This window comes from Lactuca saligna, chromosome 6, assembly GCF_052625555.1.
Source record: "Lactuca saligna cultivar CGN05327 chromosome 6, ASM5262555v1, whole genome shotgun sequence".
Lineage (NCBI taxonomy): Eukaryota > Viridiplantae > Streptophyta > Magnoliopsida > Asterales > Asteraceae > Lactuca > Lactuca saligna.
Genome location: NC_136422.1, coordinates 47,055,762 through 47,076,482, shown reverse-complemented (window position 1 = coordinate 47,076,482; position 20,721 = coordinate 47,055,762). Strand labels below are relative to the sequence as shown.

At 30.8% G+C, this 20,721-nt stretch overlaps 1 long non-coding RNA gene and 1 pseudogene across 2 annotated transcripts; both read left to right on the top strand.

The window, feature by feature from the left end:
- Positions 1-16,185: 16,185 nt before the first annotated feature.
- On the top strand, positions 16,186-20,364 carry LOC144999890 (uncharacterized). Its single transcript, XR_013661032.1, has 3 exons — positions 16,186-16,271; positions 20,037-20,091; positions 20,195-20,364. It is a non-coding gene; the product is annotated as an uncharacterized LOC144999890 (long non-coding RNA).
- Positions 16,624-19,609, top strand: LOC144999966 (receptor-like protein EIX2; annotated as a pseudogene). The gene is made up of 2 exons (XR_013661068.1): positions 16,624-17,150; positions 17,310-19,609. The product of XR_013661068.1 is annotated as a receptor-like protein EIX2 (transcript).
- Positions 20,365-20,721: the final 357 nt, after the last annotated feature.

The window sequence follows — 20,721 nt, the reverse complement described above, 5'->3', positions numbered from 1 at the left end:
TAAAAGGAACGGATAAACTTTGATTCAATGCTTGCTTGCACTCACTTACCGAATCACACACAACAATATGTTTTATGACACCAAGTTACTGCTGCATTTACATATTATCAATGTGTAACCGACTTGCAAGATACAAATCACACATCTGGTTTCAAGAATATAAGATATTATCATCTCATCAATCACTCGTGATAAAATCCATGAAGTGATCCAAGTGAGCGTGGGTTTAATCCAATGCTCAAATCATATTCATAAGCACTCATGAACGTTGCAGCAAAAATTTGCTTATCTCTAATACACTTTAGACAATCCACACACCAATTCACGACAGTCTTCATTCATACCTACTTCCAACATATGAACGACTGTGGTCCGTTCGAATAATTTTGATTGTTCTGAACCAATTTAATTATTCAGGAAGTCAAAACATACAAAGTGAAACACAAGAATAATACTAATCCCATATAACCCCAAACTTTGGGTAACATTTTATTTAATCACCATATCGATTACTCATTATTTGTCGTTTCGGGTAATCAACTTCTTACTTGAATTATTACTACACTTGTCCTATGCTCTCAGCATGCACACAATGTTTACCTACGGTCCTTACTTTGTGAAATAGATCAAATGAACACATTTCCAATCATACTCATTTCACAACTCCCAATCTGTCACACCCCCGAACCAGACGGCGGAAACGTCCGAGGGCTGTCGTGACGTAATTGAATACCATAACATTGAATATATATGAAACATAACATCATTCATTACCATGCATTGACATAGTACAACTGGTAGAGTTTACACTAAGTACATTGTTTTAACATTACATTCCAAAAAATAAATTGTTCGATCATAGATAAACAATCTGCAAGCCATCACTGAGTACATTTTTCCCCTTGGTTTACCTGTTACCTGAGAATACAAGTATTTTGAAAAACGTCAACATATGAAATGTTAGTGAGTTCATAAGCGGTGTTTGAAAAGCAATGTTTTGTATTGTTTGAAAACTACCAGAAAATCCGATATTTTCTGAAAAGAGTTTATGAAAAAGTTTGTGAAGATCCATAAGTATGCTTGTTTGTTTCTATAATTGTAAAAAGAATTTATTAAACTTGGTGTACATCTCGTAAATGTGTGTATTGAATAACCCTAGGAAAACCCGATGTTTTCCTAACACTTTGAATTCCGTATAGTTGTTGTACCATCGCGGTATGTGAAGTCATTGATTCCAGGCGACACTGGGTTATTGCGCATGGTGAATTGTTATAAACACGCGTTACACAAACGACCAGTTTACAACTATACTAACGATCCCTTAGGCGTCGCCCGTACTATTCACGTAACCTAACCGCCGTGACTTCGTGTAGCCCCACGACCGAGGAGAAAAGAGGGCACGAAGACCTTAATAATCCCATTAGTCGGTCGAGGCTATAGTGAATGCGAAGAGCCCTTGGCCCGACTCGCATTTGGTGAATTCTCGACTTTACTAGTAGTACCAAAGGACCCTTGGGGACCAATAGTATAAAAGCCATTGAAAGTCCTTTTACGCTGTGTTGGATCATGTAAGACCCAACAACTCATAAGGTTGTTGTCTTCGGGCCTAAAGATCAGGTCATTGAGCTAGCTAGGCCCAACAAGCAAGATTTGACACTTTTGGGCCCAAAGATGGTGTATCGACGTCTGTGCATTCCCACGTGTGTATTGAATTCCCGAATTTTCCGTGTATGTATCGAGTTGTCTTCGTGTTAGTAGTTTCAGGTTTGTTATTGATTCGAGACCGAATCAATTCGTTTGATAACGATTTTTGGTGTTGATTGTGTATTGTGATTTGTCGGTAGTCGCGGTGTCAGTGTTTTATCGCAACGGATTTATTGATTTAAAACATTGAAGTTTTTCTGTCTACAGCCCCTTTTCTTTTTGTAAATTTACATTTTTAACCCTTTGAATAAAATAATTTCCGATTTAGTCCTTAAACCATTTTTCTTGGCATTTTAATATCAAAACTTGTTGGAAATGATATTTTTCAGCACATTTTCATTTGAAAACAGTTTTAGTCCCTCAAAATATAATTTTCTCGGCTGTAACCTCATTTTTCCGCAACTTTTACACTTTTGGCCCAAATTAGAAAATTTTTGCATCTTTGGTCCTTTTTAATTATGAAAAGCATTTTTAACCCTTGAAATGGACTTGGAACACTAATAGTTCCCTGTTTTACAGAAAAATACAGTTTCAGCCCCTCAATTTTGAAAATATCGCATATTGGGCCCTAATTGGCCGAAAATGTCATTTTTGGCCCATTATGCTTAAAATTTTACATTTTAATCCTTTAAAAGAGTATATTTCAAGAAAATACATTATCAAAACTGTTTTGACTCATTACACCCATCAAAATTCGTGTTTTGTCATTTTGGGCCCTTTAATTTTATATTTTTAACATTTTGAGCCCAAAAATGAGTTTTTAGCCCAAAGAAGATGTTATCCTACAACTTGGTTATTTTTCTTGAAATAAATTGTATGTAGTAATAAAATTTATGCTAATAACGTATAACACAAAGTAAATCTCGATTTTTAGGGGCTTTTGACTAGATCCAACATCATAATCACACAAAAACACACATATAACCATAGAAATCATACAAGGCATACAAATACACATAGATCTACACTTTCACTTGTATTCCCCACCCCCCCCCCCCACAAAACTTATAAAACAGAAAAATAGGGGGTATGAAGCTCACCTTAGGGTGTTGTTTCGGTTTTGGAAGAGAAATGGAAAGAAATGAGGTGATTTTCGGCCTTAGCACCCTTTTCTTGAAGGTCTCGAGTTTGAGGGGTTCTAAGACACAAGTTTATGATTTCATGAGAGTTAAGAAGAGATTTTTGGATATAAGAAGAAGTCTAAAGTATCGATCCAAGCATTAACTTACCTAGATAATGATTTTAGTGAAGAATTCTCCTTGTGAAGCTCTTAATTCTCGAACTTTTTCAAGGAGGAGGGATGAATGCTCTTCATGACTTAGAGAGATTGGAATAGATTTTTGTGATGTGTGTGTGTGTTTTCGGCCGAAAATGAGAGAGAAGAGAGAAGAAGAGAGGGGTTTGCATGGAAAGATGAGATTGTATGGATGTTTGGAGTGTAAAACATGGATATCCCCCATGTAAAAGTGAGGTGTCATGGTAATAGTCAACTTCTTCCTCTTGGGCTTGTCTTGGGCCGAAATTTGGAAAGAAAAAGAGAGTATTGGGCTTTAATGCCCCTAAGCCCAATATTAGAGTTAGGTTTGATGATTGTAAGATATAAGTGTGATTTTTATACTTTGTTGGGCTAGTTTAAATTAATTATGGTTCATAATATTTAATTTATTTCATTCTAGGCCCACTATGGCCCAAAATGTTAAAATAAATGAACGTGGGTCCAATTAGAGCCCATTTAAAGGTTCTAAGCCCATGATAGTCAAATTGGAAGCTTATTGGTCCGTTGAGTCCAATAAGGAAGTCCTAGTCCAAAATGGACCTAAACAAGAACTTCTAGGGTTTCCAACTGCTTGTTGACTATTTGTAGTACTTGTATGGTGTATTGGATTGAAATTTTTTTGTCATAGAGTAAGCATCATACATGCTCTTAAGTTTTTGATTCAACATCTTACTTGAGTATAGTGATTACAAGACACAAAAATTTCTAGTTGTGACACAATCCTTATCATAAGTATAAGAATATCAAATTCTTGTTACTTATGCTAGATTCTAACATTTTATGCAATGATTCTTTCGTAAAGTCATAGCTCAAAATCATCAAGACTTGGTCAATCTCTATCAGAAACAATTCTATAGATATGATTTCTCTCACTCAAAGTACATTCCTTTGAACATCCTTCTTGCATAAAAGTTTCTAATCTAGACATAGATTCTCAATATCCAACTCCCAATATGGAAACATTTCCATATTTGTCAATTCATTCTTAATAGAATCTTATCTATTCATAATAATGTCATCCAATACCATACTTCCAACTACTCACAAGCGACCAATCCTCAGCGAGCTTTGGATCGTCCTTTGATAGTTGTTTAATTATTTTAGTCAAAACCGATTATAGTCCTTTCTCCCTCTAAATGCACTAGACATTTGGAAAATTTTAGAATGGTCAAATATAATAGCACTGGCAATCAATCCTATACCCAGAGCGTATGGGACACGATGCATAATGTCTTACATAAAGATATGATACTTTATCAATCTTCTGACATAATATTTTATGTGTCTCGTTCTTACAATTCGAACTATGAAGAGGGAATACCGAAATCATAATCGAAATTTAAGAACACACTATGTATCCTTTGACTAAATTTATTAAAATTTCTCAATCTAAGCTTTAGATTTTGAAATGAAGTACAATATTCTCTCCCTTAATTATAGCAAAACAACTTTTCAACCCTTACAACTTTGCAAAGTATAACTCTTGTTTTCTATAATTAATATTGCTAACTTCCAATACTTTCCTTAATAATCATACAAGCACAACATTTATGCTCCCACTAGCATGATGATTATTATCATATAAGTATAACACTTATGCTCCCACTAGCTTTGACATGTTTTAGAAAGCAACTGAACTTCCAGAAAACAATACTTATTGAATTTTTGAAGTTCATATTTCTAATACCTAATGCTTTGATAATCCTTTATCTAAGATTCTTATACACCTTTGCCTTAGATAGCTTATATGTGTGTATAAACAATTCAGACTAATTGCCAAATCTCACAATTCAAATTATGGAAAGGGATACCGTAACCATAATCGAATTCGAGAATACAATTTCAAAATCACTATCTTCTTAAAATCTCTCTTAGTGAAAGCATTTCCTCACACTCATTTTCATAAAGGAGGTAATCTTATGACACTTAGATTTTATGGTGTATGAGTTCCTGTCCATGCGAATTTGCCAAAACCAAAGTTTGCGACAAATCTAAACTCATATGGACCGAACTTTCTCAATCTTGATTTCTTGCCTTATGGTAATACAAGTGCCCACCATATCTTCCAAGTAGTTAAGTAGCTCACCCGTTCACATCAATGTACATTTCATTGATCAAGGTGCTTTCCTTTTATGCGTTCAAATGAGAACTCATAGAACTCACATGCATAATTAACTCAATTGGAATAGAACAGAAAAATAATGTCAACACGATAGGTCATAAACCTCAAGTCGTGTGCTAGTGATGATTGATAAGGTTTATTCTTGATTTTTTTCTTGAAACCTTTCAAGACCATTGAGACTCCCACTGACTCCTTGACATATAAGATTCTCTTGTCAATAAACATTTCTTTACAAACAAATATTCAAGAGTTAGTGTAGCTTTTATCAAGACAAAACACTTCACAAAATTGGTCCTAGTTGGTCTTTATCTTATCCAAGACATCACAACTTTCTAATTTCAAATGTGCAAGAATAAGAAAACCTTTTCCAAATTCCACATTTGATGAATGTTATAAACCTTCTTGAGACTTGTCACTCAATTCACAATCTTAACTCTAAGACTTGATATTGGAACGAAGTATGATTGACTTCTTGATTTAACCATTTCTTCAATTCTTGATTCCTCTTCTCAGACATACAATTTCACTAAGACTCACTTAGAGGATCAATTGAGATATGGTTCTTAATCATTAAGACCTATCATAAAACATAATAAAAGGTACTCTCCCTTCTTCTTAGAATAGAGAAACTTTTATCTTTCTGCCTACTTGATTCTTCTTTATTCGTTCTGCTATTTATTGAAACTCTTTCAATCAACTGAGAATTACACTTAATCTCATAAGTATAATCATATTTACTTAACCTTAGTAAATCATGACGAATATCTTTGTTACTCTTGTGGTGGACTTGATCAACACACAACCTTGTGTACTCGATCTCTTAGTCCTTCACTTGACACTTTGTCAACGAATTAGTCTAATTTCCAAATATGAAATTTCTCATTCATCATGCAACCAAGTTGTATGATTCCAAGTTTCTGTCTAATTGAAACTTGGGCGATGAGAAACTTTCCCTATTTGGTAAATTCTTGACATTTCCACAAATAACATAATTAATAATCAAATCCATTATTGCTAATAATAGAAACTTGCAAACATCAATTTTTCATATACGCCATTGCAAGGATAAATAAATAATATAAAAATCAAAATTTATTTTATTGCGGAAAAATTTGTCCTTACAATGCAATTCAACTGAAAAACTATGTTGTTACATATTCCTAAGCAATCTATTTTAACTCCAAGTAGTAGCTTAAGAATCTAATCTTCAAGCAATGCGATCGAAATCCATTTCTTCACGATTAGATTCAGCTTCACTTCTTCCCTTAAGCTTCCTTTCTTTTCTTCGATCCTACAAAACATCAAAATGTAATCTTATCACATCATGTATCAAGAATCTAGAATAGGAACTTAAAAGAGTTAGTTAATGGATTTCACCTAAAGTAGAGCCATATGTTTTGACTCTCCCATATCTTAGATCTCTTAGGTAAATAGAGCAGCTTCGTCTCCAATGCTCCTTTTCTTGGCAATATAAGCAAATGGACTCTTTTGGAATGGCACAAGGAACAATCTCATAATCTACTTTTTCTGGTTCTCCAATGTCACCATTTTCAATGTCCATTGAAGTTTGGGAGTTTGATTCACCAGACAAATTTGCTCGACTAACTCGCCAAATCATTGCTGATTCAGCAGCTATAAGCAAATAGGTCAAATCAATGAGGGTCACATCATGATCCATCATATAGTACTCTCTAACGAACTCACTATATGATTCAGGAAGCGACTGAAGAACCCAGTCAACAACCAACTTACCTAAAATCTCGACACCCAACATCCTTAACCTATCAATGTGTGACTTCATCTCTAAGACGTGTACACACATAGGTTTCCCATGTTTACTTGCCAAAAGGGCTTGAGTGAGCTTGAACTTTTCAAGCCTTTGAACTTGTGGGTTTGGGAGAATAATTGGAGGAGGTGGAGGAAGTAAAGCATGATCTCTTGTTCCCCGATCGAATCGTGGAATATCATCTTCATGTGGAAAACTTGTTCGACGGGATTTGGGAAGACCATAGTTGTCATACTTTGACATATACAAAATGGGAGAAAATTCAAGTCAAGTTGATCAGGATCCTCGATGTGACACCCAAATGAAACATTGAGTCTAGGATCCAACACAATACTCTACAATCCTAGAAGAGTGATGCCGTAATCTAGTTGCGGAATAGTAATTCGTTTAGAATGTAATTCGTTTCTTTTCCTTTGTTTCTTGAACATATGTTTACATCAATTAATTGACTGTCATTCTTGCTATATTTGCACGCAATGAAGGTACGGTTTTAAAAGTTGTTATTTTTTATTATATGTTTACACAATATGTTTCAATAATTTGATTTTACATTTCATTCAATCCATTCATTGCTTTCACTGTTTCACATGGCAATTGCTATCTACTCTAATGCTACACGAAAACCATGATAACTATGCATTTTATGAGTGGATAAACGAATTGGTTATTTTTACGTGAATAGTCCCATGACAACTTTTATTCAACAACAAATTATATAATGGAATTATATATAATTTTTGTCTTTTTTTTTGACAACTTTTATTCAGCAACAAATTATATAACAGAATTATATATAATTTTTGTCTTTTTTTGATAAATTGTATAACAGAACTAAAAGATTACGGTTTTTCAGCAACAAATTGTATAACACAACTAAAAGAGTATGGATATAGATTTTACTTGATCTGTATATTCATTATTTTGAATTTCATTTCATTACTTTTTTACTGTATTTTGATTTCCTGTCATTTTACATTAGGTTATCGGCTTGGTTGTTCTTTGATAATTAGTTCAACTTGTTTTACATTCGTTTTTCCATCCGTGTCATTTTATATATGTTGATTTTTCTGTGCAAAGAAATGGCACAGCCAAATGTTACTTTGATTTCGGATTTAGATATACTTAAAGATGATTTGACTATCAAAGTTAAAGTGATAAACCTATGGAACCTTTTTTCATTGTATAACAAGGATGAATTTTTCTCGATTGAATTAACCTTAATAGATGAACAGGTATTTTACAACTTCACACTATATATTCATTACACATTCAAAATTTAATATGATTTGATGATAATTTTATATATCATACTTCTTTTAGGGTACCAAGATCCAAGCAAATGTATTAAGATAAAACATCTATCGATTCAAAAACATTCTAAAAGATGGCTTGGCATTTTACATACAATGTTCAAGCTTTGAATCTCAAAGGATGGGTGGTTTTACTTTAACTCGGCAACATCATAAACTTACTTTTGTCCATAACATCATTCTTACGGAGTGTCATGACTTTTCTGGACCTGCGTTTGGTTTTGAATTTGTTAATTACCAGTCTATTATCTCATTGACCCATCCTGAAAACACCGCTACCGGTTAGTTGCATTTTGTTATAGATTAATTATTGTCAATTTTATGGTTTGAATAGTATATCATATTTTTAAAATGATAACAAAATATAATTCATCTTTTTTGATGTTCATAGATGTTAATTGGATTGGTCGTTGCAATTGGTGAGATGGGTAGAGACAATGATGATATCAAAAAACACAGACTCAACATCCAAATCCAAGATGCAAAGTTTGTTATTTTATATTTTATTTTATTTTTTTGGATATTAGATTATCTAATTATAATTTCATTTAATTTAAAACTTTTATTTGGCAGTGGTTTGCAACTAAGTGTCAATTTGTGGGGTGATTTTTCTTACAAAATGCAAGGGTTTCTTGATAACAATCCACACAATCTTCGTATCATCGTTATCATTCAACTTGCGAAACTTAGTATTTGGAGAGGTATACTATAGTATTTTGTTATTAATTATTTTTTTAATCATTAAATTAACACTTATTAAAATCTTTTTTATAAATCGTCCCACAATTAACACCTATTTTTCCGTGTCGAAGCTATTCATTAACACAGACATTGATGAAATTAATGTTTTTAAGAAAATGTATTTTATGTTATATCATTCTAATTTCTCCGATTAACTTTTATGTCACTAATATTAGTTATATGTGATTAATATTAGTCATTTGTATTATTTCATTATAATTTCTATATTTATCTTTTATGTGATTAATATTATTTACTTTTCTTTATTTCATTCAAATTTCTACAATTAATTTTTATGTGACTAATATTAGTTAATTTTTTTTTAACAAACAATTTGGATGGAGATGATCGCCCTGATTCATCCACAAATACATTCACACTTATGAAGTCTAATAAGTTTCTGAACACGATGATTTCATGGTTAAGTTTCAGTTGAAGACAATTGTTGATGTTTCAGAACCTGTGGAGGTGTGGTTTTTATATATTTTATAATATTTATAAACCTACTTTTTTGTTATGTATATTGCATAATCAAAATAAAATTAATATGCAGAAAAATACTTTCATTATCATGGGCACTATAAAGGGAATTTTACAAAATGAACCATGGCATTATTTGGCATGTACAAATTGCAACTACAAAGCAATTCGGCCTCTTGGTCCAAAAGATCAAGTTGATGATGAAGGATTAACTGGTTATGAATGTCATAATAAGGATTGCACAAAAAACAAAACTACGGTTATTCCGAGGTTATTATTTTCCTCCTGAATCATTAAAACCTATATTATATTTTATATTGTAATAAATATATTTTGGATTTTCCTTTTTTATAGATATAAGATTCCGATACGTGTGCAAGACAATACCGGTACTCTTACCTTAACCATGTTTGAAAGAGATGGAAAGTATCTTTTGAAAAAATCAGCCCATGATCTGTTTAAAAAAATAGTCAAGGTCGTCTTCCTTTATTAAAATTAAATGATACATTTACTTAATATATTTAGTTTAACTAAATTTTTTTTACTTTTTTTTATTGTTGCTTGGTTTTAGTACTCAACTTTATCCCGAAGAGATAAATGCATTGAAAGGTTTGAAGTTAGCTTTTAAAATATCAATCAGTCGCTTCAATGTCTCGAAAAAACAACCAATACAGTATATGTAGAGTCAGTGATGATGAAAAATTGATTGAAGAACTCGAAAATAAGTTTACCGTTTCACAGGTCATTAATTTATTTATTATTATTATGCTTAATATTTTTACTATTCTTATAAAAAGATTTATTATTATTATTATTATCATTATATTATGTATTACTATAACTACTATTATTTATTATTATTATTATTATTATTATTATTATTATTATTATTATTATTATTATTATATGTGTTCATATTTTTTATTATTTATTATGCAGGTAGGTAATTCACAATCATTTGATATTGGTGAAGCTGATTTTGAATCACAAGATAATAAGATTTTGAAGGTTATATACACTTTATAATAGCATATAATTATTTTATAAATATAAGTGCAGATTATAAATTAATTAAGTACAAATTTTTTTAGGATGCAATTTCTAGGACAGACGACAACATAACACCTTACACTGTTGATAAAAACTCAGCAACAAGTCCCATGAAGGGTTTCAATACACCAACTGTTTTGAAGAGAAATCTGGAAGAAGTGTTTGATCTGGAGTTGAATGAACATTTATCATCATCAAAAACTCCTAAAATATCGCCAGAAGGACGCATTAACCAGATTGTGAAGGTAAAGTTGGAAAAAAGAGGTTGGCTTTTTATTTTAAGTTTAAGTTTCATTAGGTATTGGATTATGATTTATAGACAATGATTATGCATTTTACTTTTCATTAAGTACTTTCACGTTTTGTTTTAGAATTTTCAAACATTTGTTGGGGATGATTGTTTTTTATTAGTATGTTTAACCTACATTCATAATATATTATTATGAATGTTAATTTATGATTTAGAAATAATTTTGTTATGTAAGTCACTTATGATCTTGGAATAATTTTGTTATTTAACATACACCACATTTATTTTTTAATTTTCAAACATATATTATATAGACTTCTATTTGTAGCAGTTGTTTACATTTGACTTTGAATTTGGGTGTTTCTTATTCCTATTCTAAAGTAGCCTAGTCTTTGATTGTGATTGTGCTTCAAAATGAGATTGACCGAAGATCTTAATTCTGGTTGATTACAGGTTGTTTATTCATTGATATTTCCAACTTTGTAGGAGGACGAAAATAACACAATTTAAATTTCACAAATCAAATATTTACAAAAAACGAAAACAAATACAAAAAAATTCAATCATATTATTATTACCTGAAGTAAAACTCTAAAAGATTGAGGTTTTGTTAGCTGACCACATTTCAAGAATGATGCCCACAACTTTAGATTCTTCCATATCTAAAGAAAACAAGAAATTATTAATTTTGTTAGTTAAGTAATATATATTGCTACCTATAGCACATTTCAAAATACAATGCTTATTTTGGAACCAATTATTCCTCCTGGAGTGAGAGAAACAATTATTGATTTAGTGGTTTAAGAGAAAAATTAATATATATTGCTATAAAAGTGTAAACAACAATTTTTTGATAGTAGAATGTTATAATAGGAATAAATAAAGGTACGATACCTAACGAAAAATTAACATAATTAAAGTTCATTACCATTTTTGTCCAATTATCATTTGTCTAGGCTACACATACCACCTACCTGTCAATTTAAGAATATTGGTTATAAAATACTAAATATTGTGTATTACATATGTTGATTAAAAGATATGTTAAATAATAAGAAATATAAATAAATAAAATACAAAATTTTTATCTCAACTAAATATCATCTTAGGGTTGCCATCTTTTAATGAAGAATTGTGTATTAACAGATTCAATACATTCTAAAATATTATGCAACTCAAATAGCCCCCAAGGTTTCGATATTCAATTAAAATGTGTTTGATACAAATAATTGAATTTAACATATAAATTAATTGTACCGATTGCTATGTTTTAGGCAATATAATTAATGATAAACAAATCTAATTAATAAAAGAAGCATTGTTATTTTTCATTTTAACCCTTCTGCATAAAATCCTAAATAAACATCTATGCATGCACTTATACATCAAGTAATTAGAGTTTTAATAAACTATATCATCAATCAACCATTTGAATCATATTACTAATACACTTTGTTGTCAAATAAGCTGAGCACTGTCCACTTTTCCAACCGGCTACGTGAAAGCAAAAAGGGAAAACCATTCCTTTTTCAATAATGGAGTTTGGAATCTTTCCCTTCCTAACCTTTTAATCTAATTAACTATTCATCTGTATTATAAATACTTAAATAATATAATATCTAATGTGATATATAGATAATAAATAATTATCAATAGCAGAATTATACCATTAGACAATTAGACATGGATTGGTGCATAAAATAACTCACTTTTTAAGTTTATTACATTTCAATGTTCGTTGCCCTTGGCTATGGTATATTGCAATCTAATATAACTTATATGGATTTCTGCAATTTATCACATACCATATTTATTAGCCTACAAGATAATGAAGCAGTAGTAAAAAGTAAGTGATTTTGATTGAAATTGGGATTAAAGGTATGCAAAAAGATAAAGTTTGATAAAAATGAACAATGATTTAAACTAATATAAGTATCTTGACACACAGTGACCCACCAAAACATCGATTCTTGATCACAACTGAAATATGGATCAGATATGGATTATCTGTATTATACATAAAATTGAAAACCTTACTATACAATGATACAAAACTCATATAATTTAGAAGGTATATCAAAGAAAATAATTGTTTTATTTACTCATATGATCCCCTAAATAATCATTAACGAGATTTTGTCTAAAATTTAGCAATTTCAAAATTCAAATGTTTAAACAAACACTCAAATTTCAAAAATCGAACCAAAACCATTTCTACCTTATTGTGTTTCCGCTATTAACGAATGTGAGTTTATTCTTTTGAACGACTTAACTTTTCGCTTATATCTTCAGTCACAACATTTCTGGAACAAAGAAAAACATGTAAATTTTCTTCAACATAATCTATTTTCTGTTAAAAAAACTAAGATTAACCATCAGTTGATCATCTCTTACCTTGAATCTGGCTTTCTTCAAACCCCAATGTTGCGTTCAACCATTCTCTGAGTTCAACAGCAAGATTACTCAACGTAAGCTTTTCTTCACTTCACATTTCTAATCGGTGGTATATTAGTATCTTCCTTTATCGATATACATGGATAAACGTTCACAACCTTTAAGAAATCGAACGGTAGCTATGGAAATGTGTATGTAATCAAAATTCTAGGCTGGGTTTTTTGTTTCATCGTGTGTGTTACAGACAAAAGGGAAAGGGGAAAGTTTGGGGAATAGTGATAACTTTTAGGTGGGTTTTATTATAAATAAAAAATTATGAATAATCTTTAAAATGGTTAAAATTAAATTTATTTAATTTCTCATGTATTTGATTTACTTTATGCATAAATACGGTTTTAAATGTCAACCCGGATATCTTAAACATTTAAATACATTAGCTGTAATGGAATTTTCAATATATATATATATATATATATATATATATATATATATATATATAGAGAGAGAGAGAGAGAGAGAGTCAAGATCAAATAAGAAGGAAATTTTTGGTAGGAAGGTAAGAAGTTTTTTTTTCTACATATTTTTTTCGCGAACAAACAAAATGAATCATTAGATGATTCATTTATAAGATGATTCACAAGAAAAAAATTCTCAAAAAACATCTCGATGATTCATTTATATAATGATTTTGTTGTTATTCACTAAAATTGTCATAAAAGTGGATTTTTTCTTAATTTACTTAAAAATGAATCATATAGATGTTTTTTTGAGAATTTTTTCTAGTAAATCATCTTACAAATGAATCATCTAGTGATTCATTTTTTTTGTTCGGCAAAAAAATATGTAGAAAAAAAAACTTCTTACCTTGCTACCAAAAAAAATTTCTTACCGGATCTCTCTCTCTCTCTCTCTCTCTCTCTCTCTCTCTATATATATATATATATATATATATATATATATATATATATATATATATATGGGTAGTGGAATTTCCATTGTATTATAAAAATCGAGCATGAACAATGATAAAAATACGTTATCACTTTCTCTAACATAAAAAAAACCACTTTTATGATCGATAAATATATTATGTTTCTCCAATTGTATTGTCATATAACATAATTTCCGCATTATGATTTATAACTATCTTTTGTTTGTTATTATTATTTAATTTCTTAATTGAAGTTTATTTGGATTATATAAGTTACCAATCATTTGTAATAGTTATTTTAAAATTATTAATTTTTATAAGTTAACTTTATTGATTTTATTATATATCAAAGAAGAATATGGATGCTACATATGCTAGAGAAAGAAGAAGAAAGAGAAAGTTATACTTGAATAATAAAAAATCTAAGAATAACTATACCGTGGAATCGTCTCAAGCGTATATCTATTGCACATGCTACTCACTTTAGCCAATATGGTAATTTTCTTACTTTGTTTTAAATATTGAATATATTTTATTTATTTATTTGTAATCTATTGTTCATAATTATTTTAAAAATAAATAAATTTTTATAAAATATAATATATTTAATTTTATATAAAAAATGTTCTTAAATTATTTACTATTATTTTACAGGTTCAATTAACACTACAGCTTCTATAAACGCTAAAGAAAGGAGAAAAATTAGAAAGTTATATTTGAATAATAAAAAATCCAAAGTAAATTCTAACACATCTACCCATCAAAAATCACCTATTACACATGTTTCTTACATATTAAATAACGGTATTGTTATTCTTTTATTTTATAATTCTTTTTGAACTATATAAATTATATCAAATTGCTAAATTCTAAAGTTTAATTGTTTTTTTATAATTAATTTTATTGGTTTTATTACTAACAATATTTCATAACAGATATCTACAATCGTTGTAGTCATTTAGTATCTATAGATAACTACAGAAACGTTACATCAGATAACAAAAATCTAAACTCAATCAAATCATTTGTATATCAACATACAGCTATTCATTCTCAGTCTGCAGATATAAATGTTAGAACTCCTTTATCTAACATTTCAAATGGTATGCATTTCTTTATAGACAGATTCTAAAATATATGTTTACCAGTTATATAATTTATACAAACTCCTAACGTTATAATTTGTATTTTTATTTTTTCAGGAAATTATATTTTTCATAATAACATTCAAACACCGTTATCTATTAACAATGATAATCCATTGTTGGGTATTCGCATGACATCTACCGGTCGTCCAACCATCACTCAAAAATCTTCATCAATCAAGTTACCAAAAGGAAAAACATCAATTAAAAAGAAAGACTACAAACATATCTGCTATATCTATGATTGACTTGACATTAGATGAAGAAATTAATGATGACCATATTATTGAAGATGTTTTTCGCGGTACTTCACAAGGTGATCATAAATATAGAAAATTTAATATTTTTATTTAATATATTTAATTATATTCATTATTTTTAATTTATTTATGAGATTCAACAGATTACTTGGATCATGGAGACCAAGATTGTCATATGTCAAATTTGTCATGCAAATAAACTATCCAATGTTATGTTAAATTACTTTTTACAAATATATAAAACTGCGTATACTTTTATTATGTATATCAATTTATCTTTCCATTTTATTTAAATTTTATTGCATTATACAAAATGATAATTTTCTAACATATCTACAAATACAAATTGCTAATTGGATATTTAAACATTTTTGAATTCTTAGTTTCAACCGAACATTATATTATTATGAAATTACTGACAAAACGTCACTCAATAATTATGGTATTAATTAATTTAAATTATTTTTAAAATTTTCAATAATTAGTTTATAAATAAATTAAAATTATTTTTAAAATTTTCACCCGTAGACACCACGAGTTATAACCTAGTATATATATATATATATATATATATATATATATATATATATATATATATATATATATATATATATATATATATATATATATATATATATATATATATATATAAAATACATTTTTAATTTTTTTAAGTCACTATCGACTTATAATTATAAAATGAATAATCATCATAAAAGAATATTTAGCGGATTTTGAATTTATCGCATTCTTACATCCGAAGTCGTTGCTTTTATCTCCCACCTTGCCGCTACCGTTGTCATCTTCTTGGTTTTCCATCAGGTAAATTATCAGCAGATCACAGGTACTCAGCGCATTTGTTCTCTTTATCTCTGTTCTCTATTTTATTGCGTGCTATATCTCCAGGCAGAAACATAAATTGTATAATAATGAAGGGGGAATGCGAGATTCGTGATTGCTGTTGAATTGGGGTTTAATTGAATGTTTGCTTTTAAATTTTGATTTGTTTGTATGTCGATAAAGTTTTTGCTCTATCTACTGATAACACTACTAAAATAAAAAGTAATCTGTATTCAACATCACTTTATAAAGAGACCCAAATAATATTTTTACTATTTTCATGGTAGATTGGCATTTGATTTCGTTACTTTGTTTTCTTGGGTATTATAATAGATAATAAATACAAACGACCAAGACTTCTAGGTCTATGAACGTCTAATCCGGGGCAATTTATTCCAATTCGTCATTTTTAATTTGCCTTGCTCTTTGTTCCAAACACGTATGCCACCAGTTTGAGATCACCTACTTAGAATCATTCATCCTCACAGTTGAGACTATATAAACCCTCATGAGGGCAGTTGATATACAAACCAAAAAATCAGCAAGAGTTTCATTTAGACATTATGACTCCTTGTGTTTTTATAATTTTCTCACTTCTTTTGCTACTCACTGTGACTACAACTTCCAGCCAATTGGTAAGAGTGGGAAAAGGAGGGGTTGATGCAGATGTTGTGATGAACAAGTGTTTGGATAAGGAGATACACGCTCTCCTTCTTTTTAAAGCTCCCCTTAAAGACCCTGATGGTGGTCTCTCTACTTGGACAGCTGACGAACATGACTGCTGTAAATGGAGAGGAATTACGTGCAACAACCAAACAGGTCATGTTACAAAGCTTGAAATCAGCAACTCTGGTCTTGTAGGTGAGATTAGCCATTCTTTGCTTAATTTAAGCTATTTGAATCATTTGGATCTTTCCATCAATTCTTTTCATGGAAACATTCCCATCTTCATTGGTTCCATGACCCAATTAATTTACCTTGACCTTTCCGATAACTCCTTTTATGGAACCATTCCTCCAGAATTTGAAAACCTCACCAACTTGCAACACCTTCAACTTAGTTACGTTGGAAGATGTAGAGTTGAAAAGATAGAGTGGTTGTCTAATCTGTCTCATTTGGAGAAACTTGAATTAGATGGGATTTCCCTAGCCAAACAAAATCACTGGGTAGATGTAATTCTGAGTCTCCGGAAACTCTCATATTTATCTTTAGAGGGATGTGAGCTGTCACAGGTGATGTATCCATATTCTTCTTCATTTCTCAACTCTTCTTCTTCTTCTTCATCTATTGAAGGCCTTTATCTTGGAAACAACAGTCTCACCTCATCCATGTATCGTTGGTTGTTCCTATTAACCAGCAATAAGCTTGGCTATCTTGATCTCTCTTACAACATGTTAGATGGGATACCCAAATATCTTGGTAACCTCTGTAGCTTGGAGTATTTGGAAATCAGTAACAACTCGGCTGCTGTCCAATTTCCTGATTTTCTCAACAACTTGTCTGGATGCACATCCCTTTCATTACAATGGTTGGATGCTTCTGATAGCCAATTTATAGGATCATTGTCCAATGATATCCAAAAGTTTTCATCCCTAGAGTACTTGGACTTATCTCATAATCACTTAAATGGAATTATAAGTGACAAACTGTGGGAACTACCGGGGCTTGGATTGCTTGACGTTTCTTTTAATAATCTTACAGTTCCTTCCACATATCACTTGCCAAGCCTTTCTTATGTAAAGGAAATTTATGTAAGCTCTTGCAAGGTAGGGCCTGGCTTCCCCAAATGGATTCAGACACTCAAAAATCTTACCCATCTTGATCTTTCCAATACTGGAATTTCAGACACCATTCCTCTGGAGTTTTGGGACACGTGGCCTTCTCAATTAAAATATCTGAATCTCTCTTCCAACAACATTAGCGGGAAAGTACCAGATTTATTATCAAGTTTTGCCAACGGTTCAAAGATAGATTTGAGTTCAAACAACTTTCACGGTCCGATACTAAATGTTTCTTCTACTTTGTCATTATTAAATCTTTCCAGAAACAAATTCTCTGGAGGGATCGCCTTTATATGTCAGATTGTTGATGGGTTCTCTTCATTTCTTGACCTCTCTCGCAACATATTTATTGGACAACTCCCAGACTGTTTGTGGCATTTCAGAGAGCTAAAAGTTCTTAATCTGGGACACAACAATCTCTTTGGAAGGCTTCCTCCCTCTATTGGATTTTTGACAGAACTCCAGGTGTTGTATCTATACGATAACAACTTCTCTGGAGAATTGCCTTTGTCTTTAAAAAATTGCACAAGTTTAATCTCGTTGAATTTGGGGGCCAACAAGTTTTCTGGTAATGTGCCTGTTTGGATAGGAGAAAACCTATCAGGGCTGTATGTTCTTATCCTAAGATCAAACAACTTCTTTGGAACCATCCCTTTACAATTAAGTCAGTTAGCTAATCTTCAAATTTTGGACTTGTCAATGAACAATCTTCAAGGAACCATCCCCTCATGTTTTAGTAATCTTACGAGCATGATTCAACCAAGATTCTCACAAGATGTAAAGTTTTATACACTTGTAAGAGGTGTTGCATATGGATCGGGGATATATGTTGACCATGCAATGATTGAGTGGCAAGGAGATGAACATGAATTCTTTAACACTCTGAAATTGTTGAAGACCATTGACCTGTCAAGCAACAAGTTAACAGGACAAATCCCATATGAAATTACCAATCTTTCAGACTTGATTGCCCTGAGCTTGTCAAAGAACTCTCTATTTGGAGAGATTCCACAGAAAATTGGTGAGATGAAAAAACTTCTGACTTTGGATTTGTCTAGAAACAGTTTTTCAGGGCAGATACCATCAAGCATGTCTCAGATGACTTTACTGAATGACCTAGACTTGTCATTTAATAACTTTTCAGGGAGAATTCCATCTAGCACTCAACTCCAGTCCTTTGAACCTTCAAGATATGATGGGAATTCACAACTATGTGGACTTCCCCTTACCAAAAAGTGTCCTGGAGATGAAGAATCAGAAGTCCCACCAATCGTTGGTAAAAGTAAGAGTGATGCGAAAGACATAGATGAATTTTGGGGATGGTTTTATGTTGGTGGGGGAACTGGTTTTGCTATTGGATTTTGGATAGCATGTGGTGCTTTACTTCTCAACCACCGAGGGAGACGTGCATTTTTTCACTTTTTTGATAGCTGCAAAGATTGGGTTTAGGTGAAGGTGCTGATGCGCATTTCAAGTTTGCATAAAGCTAGACAAACATAGTTTGTCATCTAGTTTTTATTTTTGATTTCTTATTTTCCAATATGTAATTTTGCTGGAGGTTTTAAGTCCTCCATATTAATAAAGTTGCCACCAACACCATGGGTGGCCATTTTCTCTGTTTTGTATGAAATAAGATATCCTACAAAATTCAATACATTTCGTAGCATCTAAAAAACAAGAAGAAAGTTAGAGGGACACTAAAAAACAAAAAACCAAACCCGACTGCTGTAGAAAAAAATGGTTTCATACAAATCGATTTCATTTGAAACCGAGTCGCCGGTTTAGTAATGGTGTAAGTTAGAATCCATTAGATATCATATTTCGATAGCAGTTGCACTTCCATTACATTTCATAATGTAAACATGATTAGTTTTGGCTCTTTGCATCAGTTATAAATGGAAATCGAAATTGTAATTTACACTTGAGTTTATAGTTTCTACTATTGACTTGTCTGTTCTATTTGCAGCACATGGCCCCTACAGATCAACTAATTTTCAGAAAGAAACTGTTGAGATTAAAAGGTACTAAATACCATCTGAACTTGCATTTTTTCCAAGTTCTCCTAAACGATGGAAAATATTGCTTGCTAGTTTTCCAAATTTAACTGTGAAATCTTTGTTCCAGGTTGTGAATTATGAAAATCATGTGACGATTCAAAATTAAAGAGCAAAGCGGAAAGTTTTGTTAGTGTTATTATGGATGATAGTTTTGTGTTTTGGGTTGATGTCACTGTTTCCCCACAACCTATAGGTTTTGATCTCATTTGGTCACTCGTTTATCTTTTTGTCATTCAAAGTCCTAAACTTTCAAGAAATATATCAAAAAGGTCATTATTAGAAGGAAGAATGGGATATCCTGTTATAAGATGACCTGACATTCCATATAGAACTTACTTACATGGAGGTTTAAGTGGCGTCCACATGGCACTTTCTCTTTAATTATATTAGGTGTGAAACCTGTATACTACACATGTTGATTAAAATTAAATTAAATACCAAGGTGTAAACATTAAGCAATTTTAAAACTAAAATTTTGAAAAAAATACAAAGAAAATGGTGAATAAGTAAGCAATTCAATCTATAATAATAAAATAAAAAAAACTATTGATATTTTAAATAATTGTGTTGACTTACAAATTTCCAAAGATTTTT